Source organism: Sander vitreus, chromosome 8, assembly GCF_031162955.1.
Source record: "Sander vitreus isolate 19-12246 chromosome 8, sanVit1, whole genome shotgun sequence".
NCBI classification, from domain to species: Eukaryota; Metazoa; Chordata; class Actinopteri; order Perciformes; family Percidae; genus Sander; species Sander vitreus.
Genome location: NC_135862.1, coordinates 9,189,105 through 9,202,232, shown reverse-complemented (window position 1 = coordinate 9,202,232; position 13,128 = coordinate 9,189,105).

Genomic DNA, 13,128 nt, shown 5'->3' with positions numbered 1-13,128 from the left:
TGTTTACTAATTATTAGTTATGCTTTAATTTATGTTATTTTAAAAGTTTATTGTTGTTAACATTTTATATATTGTATTAACTTTTTGTAAATGATTAAGAAATCGTTTGTAAACCATCAGTAAACATAATTTGGATGTCTGTTGTAAAGTTGCATCTGATGAAAATAATACCTTGTTAATGGTTAATAAAGAGTTTGTAAAGCATCTATAAACATTATTTAGACAGCTATTATCAGTGCTCAAATAATAAAATAATCATCTCTTTTATAGATCACCAAATAAAGATCTAATGGGGCCACATTAATGTTACTTGATGCTTTAGAAACCATTTATTAATCATTACCTTATTATGGATTAATTGCAACTTTGTAATGGCCATTCAAATAATGTTTATAGACAATTTACAAAACAATTATTAACCACCATAAGTATTACCTATCTATCTGAAGTTATAAACGTATTATTGTATATGACACCGTGCAAATACATCTGATGCTACTGGACACATCTTCAGTGATGTTCCTGGAATCATTGGATGTTTTGGGTCTTTCAACATCATACACCCTCCTCCAGGCGACCCAGCTGAGGCTGATCAGACCCCAGCTTGTGTCCAGTTGGCAAATCTAGCTACTCTGCCCCCAAGGATCTCCTCTCTTTAGCCATAGCCATCTTGAGGCTTTCTCTGCCGCTTCGCTGGTATTGTGGATGGCTCATCTCCTTCTCACTCCATCGATGCCTAACACGCTGAAGGCTCTGAACAGTGATCGGGCTGCAAAGCCCCTGCTTCCAACCTCTATTGAGAGACACCTTGCTCTCCATCCGGCTTGTCGACACTCGCTAACCAGTCCCTCATACTTGGCAAGCTTCCTTTCAAAGGCCTCTTCCAAACGGTCTTCCCACGGGACTGTTAGCTCCAACAGAACCACTTGTTTGGTGGATTCAGACAAGAGAACAACATCTGGTCTTAAGGTGGTGGTCACAATGTGGTTGGGGAACTTGAGTTGCTGCTCCAGGTCCACCAACAGCTGCCAGTCTCTCGCAGTGGCCAGGATTCCTGCAGATGTTTTTGCAGCTGGTCTTGGTTGCTCTCCAGCTCTAATGAAGGTGATGGCTTGCATGGAGGGGCGGGAACGTTTGGCCCACTCGACTCCTGCAGCAATGGCTTCAGCAAAGGCCTTCAGCACCTGGTCATGTCTCCACCTGTACTTTCCCTCTCCCAGTGCCTTTGAGCTGCTGCTCAGAATGTGCTCTAGGGTTCCACGCTTGGAGCACAGCGTAAACTAATGATAAAATAGCATTCATTATAACATTATGAATCATCATTTCATTGTCTTTTAACAGATTAATTAACTATCAATTTACCATTTATTAGCGATGGTTATTATAAAGTGTTACCCCTACAGAGAATTATCACCCAAACCCGCAGCTCCCCCTCGGAGCAAGTTTCAGCTCATTGTGGAGCATTTAGCAGCTAAAGAGCCAGAGACTCCCTCACAAGTCTGTAAAGACCAAAAACAGAGCTAAAACAGAATAAATACTGGACTTACATTTGCCAGGTGGCCATAAGCACGACTCCAAATGAATGATTATATTGCTCTGTAACTGCTGGATGTGTAAATATTAACTCAAAAGGTGATGTTATGTCAATGTTGTGTTTACAACTTTTCTGCGTTTCTGCTGCCTCCAAGTGGCCAAATATATTTAGCAGTTGCAGGTTTAAGTAATCCCAGTCTCGCTTTTGCCAGACCCTCCTCCAAAGCACGCTGGAGGAGGGTCTGGCTACTTATAAATATAGCATTCTGGGATGGGAGGAAAACGTGCTCTGGTTTATTGGCATTTCTTTAAACCAATCACAATCGTCTTGGGCGGTTTGTTTAGGTGGAACATGTGTACAGTTAAAAGTTGTTTTTGTCCTGCAACAGAAAACTCAGATTGGACAGATAGTCTAGCTAGCTGTCTGGATTCACCCTGCAGAGATCTGAGAAAAAGTTAACCATAGTCTTCATAAATCGACCGGAGTTTTAAATGCCAACACAAAGGAAGCCCAAGGCAACGGATATCCGGCCTAAATGAGTAAAATCCGGCGGATTTTACTGTATGCTGTATATCACAATATATAATAATTTGTTAATACTTGTTTATCAAATATCTAAGTACAAGTTTGATGCAGAGCAGAATATGGAGATGCAGCATGTTGTTGTTGTTGTTCACACAATAGAATCAGGCTTTGACTCAAAAGGACAATCTCCTTGAGACTAAAAGATGGCAGCTCCGTTTTTTCAGTCATTTTGAGCTGTTAAAGAAAAGTGCAATCTGTTTCAGTGATTACCATCTGACTCACAACACACTGCCAACACTGAAGTGCTGGTGGTGTCTTACCACCATTTTACTGGAGCCTTTTCTCCAAAATGTCTTGTGGCATCTTTAAACGAGGAAAAAGAAACACCCAGGTCTGTTTTGTCACAGGACATTTTGTCTATTACTGTACGGTACATACAGAAAAACATGTAATACTCAACTAATCTCTCTATGAAACAGCTTAATAATGTTTACATGAGCTGTAGGAATGAGATGATGTTAAATTCTTGTGAAACCACCTGTCATGTCAGGGAAATGGCATATGTGTGGTTTTATTCCCAAAATAATTGCAACTACTACTGAACCAAGTACACTTCCTAAACCAACAAAACCCAGAATAATGGTCAGGTTTTATGTATTCCACCTTAAGAAAATGATAGATATTATGATTCAGGAATCATGAAACAGCTGTTCTCACTGTAGCATTTCTTCTGTGAAAGTCCCAGGTTCGTGTAGGAAAAGTCACTTGTCATGCTTTGGGACCAGATATTTAATTCAGCTGAGTGGATGAGAGGCTCGGAAATGTGTCATTTACATATCAATTTGCATGTCACAGTAGATCTGTTTCAGTGTGAGTTTGTTAAGCTGCAGTGTCTCTGGTGTCTCAGCATACATTGTTAAATGTGAATGTCACTGCCTGTTGGAAAAGGACCTTCGCAAAATGTGTTTCATCATTGGGTCACTTCAGGAGCAATACCGACTCCTATTTATTGGTTTATTGTTCTTTCATCAATCCATTCATTTAGGAATGTTGTCTTTACTTTCACATGGAGGTCAGAGGTCAAACTGAGCCACAGGACAGCTCCTGGGAAGCTGGTGGAGATTCAATTTATAACTTAAGGACACAGTAGAGATGGGAATCACAAATTACCATTCCTTTTGTGGCCACTATGCCATAATGCTCTTTTGGGGGGCTTTTCCTACATCAACAGATTCATTTTTTTTTTTCAAGTTTAGAAAATCTCACAGTTGTCAAATGAGTAGTTTGGCATTTGTTAAAGCAACAAGGCTTTGTATGTAGATTCTGAAAGGCCATGAGTTTTATAGAGGATGTGGATCTTGTGGTGTGTAGACTCCATTATAATGACACTGCCCAACCTTTTCATAATACTAAAAAAATATTTCATTAAAATTGGAATGTTTTGGCTGAATTCCTGTCTGTTTTATTATCATGCAAATGGTGATAACCAGTGGAAAGCACTGGAGATTAAAACAATTCCAGGTATTGTGAGAGACAGCTATAAATGTAATTGGCAAGCCTGCAACTTTAAGGAGGTGACAGAAAAGGAGGTTAGGAACGCGCCATGGACAAAGGAGGCCAAAGCTGAGCTGTTGAGCTATCTCCATCAGGTTAAGTGCTTAAACTCCTGACAGTCTGACTGCAAATGAGGTCTGTGAGCTCCCATGAGCTGTGGTGTGACAAACTGTCTCTCTAGCCAAGGGCGGGGCTAGAAGGGGGGCATGAGGTGGCACCGGCCCCCCCTGAAATATGATTGCCCCCCTGTGGTCCCCCCCCCCCCCCATCCACTGGGCTAGAGTGCTGTCAATCTGAAAAATTTAATTTCCATTGGATCAGAGTACTGTCACTTGGCTGCCTGTTCTGCCAATTTTCCCAGCCCTTGTCACATGACCAATTAATGTTTCCATGATGACAAAATTCTGATACTGGATTTTTTTTTTAAAGTGGCAGACTGAGCCTATAGTATAGGAAATGTGTATTGTATTCGGATATACAATTTGTTTAAAATGAAAACAAGTGAAATTAATAATGAATGTGATGTTTTATTTAGCAGAATTGCATTGTGTTGTTCTACCCTATCCAATATTTCCTATATTTCTAAGCAGATTTCCTGTGCTGTATTTTGATAAAATGTCAGAATGTGGGGCTCTGCTGATCACGACGTACAGGTGTTGAGCTTTAAGCAACAGCTTCCCCTTCAGAGCATGGGAATTTGTCACAAATAATGTAGGAAGAAGTAAGGCCAATTAGTGTTACGACTATTGAACTCCACTGTTCAGACGTGCCCTAAGGGGGAATATAGACTGTCTCCACTTTTCTTCTCTCCCCCCTGAAACAGAGCAGACAGCCATGGAGATCTGAACACATACTACATCTTTGTACTGACCACACTGTGTTAGACAGATGGGAGGCTAATCTGTGTGCAGACCGAGTCTTCAGTCTTTTTCTTATTGTGGACCTGATTTTAAAACTGTAGTTGTGTTCAGATTCATGTGATTTTTAGAAGTTATGTGTGTGTAGATCCTCTTAACACACACCAACTACTGTAGATGTCATTACCTCTGGAATATGCTATCAAGTGCATTAAGTTAAATTCTACATTTTCTCAGACGAAAGTTGCATTTTTATAGAAAAAAAATGCCACTAAATGCACACATCATTTAAAGTTCTAATACATTTGAATAATGTTATTGTGCATATAAACTGGACCATTTTTTTTAGCCAAACTCTTATATGGATGTTTTGCAAAATGAGGATAAAATAAGTAATTCGGTTCGAATATTGTCATTCTGTTTCATGAGAAGCAGGGGCCCGTTTCAGGAAGGAGGTTTAACTCTGAGTCTAACCCTGATCTCTGAGTTGATTTACACTGAGATGGGAAACTCTGAGTTTTCAGTTCCAGAACGGCTGATATGAGTTGGTTCAATCAACTCCGAGTAGGTTCACCACCACAATAAAAAGGCAGCATGAATGGAGCCATGATACTACGAGTCACCATGGCAACAACCACAAACAAACGGGTCGGCGGAAATACTCATGCGCACATACAGCGAGTTTGAACATGTATTTCGTTAAAAAAGCAATCACAGCAGCTGCTGCAAAAGAGAGAGAATTTGCGTGGGAGAAAATTGCTGCTATATATAATATCATATTTAATCATAAGTATAATATTACTGGTGAAATGGTATTGAACCTATAATCTATTTCATTTAGGTGCAATACTGCGGGCGAAAAGGTCCAGGCCTACTAATCCCATTCTGAGGCTGCAGCACCATCATTAACGGAATTATAATTCATAATCTTTTATTTCAAAGGGTTTACATCATTTAATGCAATACTGTGGAACTCCTTTTTAATGTCTCTTGTCTCTTTGTGGCCAGGGAACACTACAAAAACGTTTAAAACATGTTTCAGAGCAAGTCACACTCTTCTGACGGCGCTTTGCGATACAGTGGCTTTACTAATATGCTCCGCATCACCAATGTTGTAAAGAAAACTGCCGTATTCAAAAAAAATGTAATGCAACACAAATAATCTACTGGGATGTAGAGCATTTCCACGATGGGTGACGTTAGTGATATGAGGACGGATAAGGTTATGTAAGCTACATAACTGATAGACTTGGAAGAAAAACGATACCACTCAAATGATATCTGGAAATTAAAATGCGCCGGGGCCTCAATATCATCTCCCGACGTATGTTTAACACCCTGCGAAGTAATACAGCTTCTTCATCAACGGGATCATTGACAAAAGGAAATGCCATGTTTTGAGAAAAAAAAGTTTTATAGTCTTAGTCTTATTAGTTGTTTTATAGTAACATGGTTAATAAACCAACCCTGTTTTTGTATTCATGCAGATACAGAAACAAACTGCACTAAAATGCACCTGATACAGACTGAATGAATGAATGAATGAAGGAAATGAAAGAGGGCTGTGTCAGAGGGAGGAGACTGAGAGAAGAAAACCTGCTCCCGACCAGGTTAGGGTCACAGGCTCAGTTACCATAGTAACTGACTCTGAGGTTAAGTTACCTCTCTTTCTGAAACAGAAAACCCAGAGTTTCCCTCATCTCAGGGTTAACAAACTCAGAGTTTTCACTAAACCGGTTTTCTGAAACAGGCCCCAGAGGCCTGTACTACGAATCAAGATGAACATGCCCTGGATTTCTTTCAGTTATCCGGCTTCACTAACCAAAACAACTGCGGTCCTGCATAACCTGTGTCACGACGCTGGTTATCAACTAGTTCAGTCAACCCAGGGTTTCCCAATCCAGCAACGCGCGCGTTCACATAAAAGAGGCGGTGTTTGCGCACCACGACCAATCGCAAACATCTACCAGAGCCGCATATTTTAAACAAGAAGAGCAAACTATAATTCTACATAAATATGAGAGATTCTGGCCATTATACAGTAGGCTACAGTACACCCCCTATAATAGTATACATTAGACTACACTGGTCACTTCCCCATCAGTCAGGCACAAGATCTGACCATAATTACACTTTTGTCATTGCTTTAGCCTTTTATTTCTACTTTCATATGTGGCAGGGGTTTTGCAGGTTTGGACCCCAAATGTACAGACAGCAGCAGGCAGGATACAGGAAATAAAGATCAAACTATGTATTCTCCAAACAAGAAATACAAACTGGACAACTAGGACAGGCTAAACATGTGCAGCAACGCATGGAATCACAACAAACAAACCGACAAAGAACAGACAGGTAAAAATACACATGGTGCTAATCACATGACAAGGCACAGCTGGAGTGGGCAGGGAACAGGAATAAAGTATAAAGTAGGAAGCAGTGATTGGGTAACCAGACAACGAGGACTGGCAACACAAAGGCAGGCTGACGAGGCTAGACACAAAACAGGTGTACAAGGATAGACATGCTGGCAGGGCTACAGAAACACATAAGGAACACAGAGCAATCACAGAAAACTCAACATGACAACGAATGAAACAAGGAACACGAACAGAAAAGAAACCTTCAATAAATAAACACTGGAATAAAGGCAACTAAAGATATACTGTCACACTGACACAAAAAGTCGGAAGGCCGCTCGCCACAGAGCAGGACTGTGACAATATCAGTGTTTCAAGAGTATCTGGACCAAAAATAGAATAACTTTAACATTGCAGTACAATAAATATATAAATGTAAAAAAAAAAAATATATAAGATTAGCAAAGCCTCTCAGTACACTGCACTTTATGTGTTTTAGAGAATAAAAACTCAGTGTGTTTAACATTTAATATACACTGACACTCATTGTTTTCATCCTTAATGAGCCAAAGAAGACCCAAATGGATTTTATATCCTACTAGCTGTAAATATCAAACCACCGTTTCAGTTCCTAATATCAGAGCAGTTCAGACGCACAAGCTGCTCCTCCTGAGATACTTTATGCTTTATACTTTATACTTTATGCTTTAGTCTGCCTTCATATGTCCTTTTATTCCTTTGTCTCCTTGTGTCTCGTTTTCTCTCTCTCTCTCTCTCTCTCTCTCTCTCTCTCTCTCTCTCCAGCTTAAAGCTGAGAATGTTATGTGTCTCTCTGAACACTTAACATAATTCTCCCAAACATTATCTTTCTTTCGTTTTTCATACGAGATTGGAATGTAGACACCTTGACCCTAAATATCAGAATCACATTTAAAGCGTCAGAACGCCCCTATTGGGGATTGTGTATTTATCTGCTCCTGGCCCACCATAACACAAATTGATTTATCTGTCATATAGCTGTGTATTCTATAAGAATTACTACCTATGAAAGATGCACTATTGCTGTCACCTCCTCCATGAATAATAAGCTGCTGATGCTACCTGCAGGTCAGCTCAGGTGCTGCTGTCATTGGCGGAGGCGATGCACTGCAGAGGGGTCGTACCACAAGGCTGGGCACAGGAGGGGTGAAGGTAAAGATGACGTTGATGCGTATGTGTGGGGGTGTGCATGTGCCTGCATGAATGAGTGTCAGAGAAGCAGGCACTAGTGGAGAAAGTATTCACATCTTTGTGTTATTTCCTAAAAGTAGAAACAAAACAATGTAAAAATACTGAATTAAAAAAATTAAAAGTCTTCCAAACCAAACGACCATATTTATTCCTACCCTTTAATACGACCCAAAGGAGCGTTTAATAAATAAACGCCTAACGTTGGCAGGAAATGCGACCTTATATCTAAACCAGAGAATGTACACATGGTCGAAGGCAGTGGTGGAAGAAGTACTCAGATCTTTTACTTAAGTAAAAGTACTAATACCACACCGTAAAAATATACTGTTACAGGGAAAAGTCCTGCATTGAAAATGTTACTTAAGTAAAAGTATCATCAGGAAAATGTACTTAAAGTATTTAAAGTAAAAGTACCCATTTTAGAAACTGGAAACGATCAAAAAAGTTCTGTCAATCAAATAAGTGTTTAATCGGCTCATCATTTCAGCTGGATTTGTAGGCCGTTATATTGTTGGGTATTTTAATTTATAATAAAAGTATAATTTTATAAATTACACGGGTTTTGTGTGCAAAAATCTAAATGTGCAAAGTAACTAGTAACTAAAGCTGTCAGATTAATGTAGTGGAGTAAAAAGTACAATATTTCTCTCTGAAATGTAGTGAAGTAGAAGTAGAAAGTAGCATGAAAAGAAAAGACTCAAGTAAAGTACAAGTACCTTAAATTTGTACTTAAGTACAGTACTTGAGTAAATGTACTGTACTGTATTGTACTGTATGTAGTAAATGTGTAGTGTTACATTCCACCACTGGTCGAAGGGTGGTTGAACTGTAGTCATCAGTCAATCAAGGCAAATCTATCAACATAAGATGTCCCTTCTACTATGTCTACTAGTATTTGCCTGATGTATTGTTTTGTCAATCAAATGCCTTTTTGAGAATCAATACCAGACTATAAACATCATTAGCTTCAGGTTATTGCAAACCACCACGGCTACAATTTGAAATTCTATTCATATCACCTGCTGCATGGCAGGGGTTTGTTTTCAGTCTCAATAGAAAGAAAAAAATCTTTTCCACTACAGCAACATGTATTGTGCAGTAATGGATTGTGGGTGCATGCTGACAAGGATGGAGCTGCAATCACTTTCAAAGCTGAAAAGAATCGTGTGAGCTAATGTGACTTTGAATTTAATGTGCCGGGACACGCTTTGCAAAAATCTAGGTGGAGTGAGAATGGTGCAGATAGATGAGTGGAAAAAACCTTCTTAATCCTTTATAACATCAACTTGTATTCCTAAAGTGCACCCACTGGCATTAAGATGTTAGAGCCTTTGAAAAACTCTTTGAATGGTTGCATAGGTGTATGCTTGTGTATATACGACTGCACATACATAGTTGTAGCTATTTTATCACCATCTGCAAACAAGATCTGCTTTTGAGGGATGTAAAATAAGTATAGTCAATATGCAGTACTTAAAGAAAAACTAAGCAATCAATACTACTTTGCAGTGATTAGAGAGTAAAACAAAGTCTCCACAGTCATAGCATCTGGATAGGTATTGAAACAGGAAACCTGTGTAGCGCTGTTTGATGTTTGACATGTCTACAGTGGAAAGCAGAATGCCAAGTAAATAACAATCCAGTTAAAAGAATACACAAAACAAATATGTAATGCAGATTCTTTCACTCCATTCTCGGAAGAGAAATAATAATCCACCTCTTTCCCTCTCCACCACCTCTTAATAGTCGTTCAAGTCCTTCTTTAGAGATCGCAAAGCAAGGAGAGCAGATTAACAGAGGAATTATTGACTAGTTTTACTTTGAGCAGAAACCATGTCCATTTGTCTCTGGACTGCAAAAGTCCAGCAATTACTATTCCTCGGGCCTTAGGGATATCGGTAGAAGTAGGCTTCTGTAATCCTTGCTATAGACCTTTTTCACGGCAGACATGTTGACATGTCATAGTAGGAAAAGCACAGGTGTATTCAACACCATTAATGATGGCTGCATTCCACTTAGGAGAGGCCCTGGTAGTGTGCATGCTGACTCACTGAAATAGCTTACTGGGACATTTGATGGAATTGAGCCATCGTTAAGGTTATCAATTTCAGCTGTGCTTTTCCTACTATGACAAGTCAAAATGTCTGCTGTGAAAAAGGTCCATTGCGCGATGGAAGTGGTGTCTCGTTATATTCACACCACCTTACATTAGAATTTCACTGCTCATGTTTATGGAGGCCAGTAAGATCATCCATTCTGAAAGCCTCAGCATGGAGAAACACAGTCGCTGTTTTGGCGTTATGTAGCCATGATGGGCTACATTTAATCAACTGGCAGTGTGTCCGTTCCCGAAAGTCTGAAGGGTTTAGCATCTGGTCACGTCAGTAGTGCTACTGATGTTGTTCAAGTCCAACTTTGTCATTACTGTCCAGTTTTTTATTATTCCTCCTCTATATTAAATGTCACCTCTTTGTATTGACTGGTTATTTCAAGCTTGAAATGCTGGCTCCAGAAGGCTCCATATGAGCATTCACAACTGTGCCCAAGATGCAGATCTTTTTTTCTGTTTGTGGGGCTAGAAGGACAGCATGATGATGAGGGGGCAATGGCTGTTTGAAGCACTCTACAATAATGTAATCAATGGCGTTAATGGAATCTGACTTCCATAATGTTGGTCAGCCTTTGCCACTAATTTGCACGGAGAGAGAGCTGTGGCGTCAAAATCACTGCAGAGAGCCATCTGGAACTGCAGCCCAATGGCAGCGGCCTGAATATGCCATAAGCAATAAGTACTGCTACTGTACCTAAGCCAGTCAATATCACATGAAGAGCCCACCGTGTGTAGGCAGCTGGCAGTGGCATGGTCCCAATTTCAGTCTTGGTTGCTCCATCTCTTTCTCTGTGTCATATCTTTTTTTTTCTCGATTTCCTACGAGATTTTAACACTATTGTTCAAGGACAACAAATGTCCAACAGGGAAAAGGGGACTAGAACACACTGATGGATATGCAGCCTTTCATTGAAGTCACAAAGAAGTCAACATATTGTGACAGAGGCTCCGTAAGAATACTGATGCTTGCCACAATCAGGCAGAGGGAGGGGGGTTATTAGTGGATTTATGTACTTTGGACAGCCCATAAAAAAGCAGGACTTATAGGACCTTGTCTTTGTCCATTTTGACTCTGATGAAGACACAGTAGTGTCCAAACATTAGTCTGTTTGCACAATTAAATGCTGCAAATCAGTGTGCTCTGGTCCCTTTTTTCCCTTTCAAGTTTGCTCTTCTTTTTCTGTCGGCGTTGACAGACATATTGTTTGCACACAGCCAATCAAATCATTTCTATTCAAACATATTTGCATATAGCAGTAAGTGTCACCATTATCTATCATTTGATGATGGTGACAGTTGACGAAGAGGCGGTGATAAAATGCTAAAAGAGTCTCGGACTTTGAACTGCAACCCACACTATCCTTCGTCTCTCACAAGCATTAGGACATCTTGTGTTGGCCTCCTGCACCAGCTAGCAAACAAACACCCAGTGAGTAAAACTAAACACTGCTAGTGTCAGTTTGCAAGCTGGATAGCTAGTCAGCTACACATTACTGTGAAAAGCTTATACCTGAAAATGTCAACATCGGTTGTTTTAGATACTAAATAGTGTGGTTCTTATTCTTCTGCACCACCGTCTTTAGCTTGTAAGCTACAGTAGTTACCTGCAGCGCTTTACATTGTGTATTTATGGCCCTGCTAACTCAACTGAGGCTTGAAGAGTATAGGAGTATTATAATCTCCAAAGACCTTTTTTTTCATCCTATTAGTTATAATTATATTAACTAAATATATTGTTTTATTATATTTGACTACAGAAAGACTAACAATTTAATTTTTACTGATTGAGCTGTGCGATACATTAAGTCAATCATATTATTTATGGATTTCCACATCTTATCTTTTTACAGAAATCTCTTTCCCATTTTAGTGAAGTTTCTAATTTCATTCCTGTAAAGAGTTTTGTTTTCTGAAAGATATATTGTTATTGATAATGTGAGCACGGGAGCACCCCTTGGGGCAGGTAGGAAGTGTCTTCATATCTTCCTACCTGCTCAAGGAACCTCAGGGAAAAAAAGCAGATGCTTGCAAACATTCTTTAGGCCCAGGTACTGCAGCTCAATTCTTCTCATACATGTTTCCTTCTTCCTCAGATCCAGCATTGTTCCTTACATCTTACTATCGTTATTGGCTTCAGGATTTGTTTGATTTGTATTGCATTTGGCTCACTTTTGCTTTCTGATTCAAACTATTGGCACTCAGCTGAGAGTGCTGAGTGAGTAATAAAGTTCTTATGAAGACTGACGTGGGGGAACATATGGATCTTTTCTGGAGGAGTTTAGCTGCTGCAAAGCTGCTAAACTGCTCCAGAAAAGATCCATATGTTCCCCCCACAGAAAAGATGTGGCGTCTGCGTATGTGATGTATACATTCATCGATGTGTTAATATATACATTGGCACTGGTGTCAGCATGTGGGTGTGAGTCTACAATCTTTACAGTCTGCATCTACTTATTCAAGGTGTTTCACTCTAAGAAATAATACTCAAACTACAAATACTGCATGCTATTTTTTGTGTGTGTTTTGTTCAGCTGCAAACTATAAAATAAAAAGAAAGCTTTCATAATAGTAATGATGCAAACACATCTGCACAGCATGTTGCACTTTTAACATAGGCCAATCTATAAGCATTTAATTGCCATTAATGGGCATATTATTTTGATAATATCACCCATTTCATGGTGCTTTTTTACGTAAATAATAAACAATGTATATAATATAATTAGGGCTGTCAATCAATCAAAAATGTAATCTAATTAATTACATACTCTGTGATTAATTAATCGAAATTAATCGCATACATAATTAACGGTGCCTGAACCTGTAGTTTACCAGTTTCATTGAACGCACCGTCTGTGTTGTTTCTCCGACGGCAGCTGCAGATTGTTACATACCGGTGTTGAATCCTCTACAGTAAAACACAGTCACACTTTACACCGTTTAGCGTTAGCTGTCAGCATT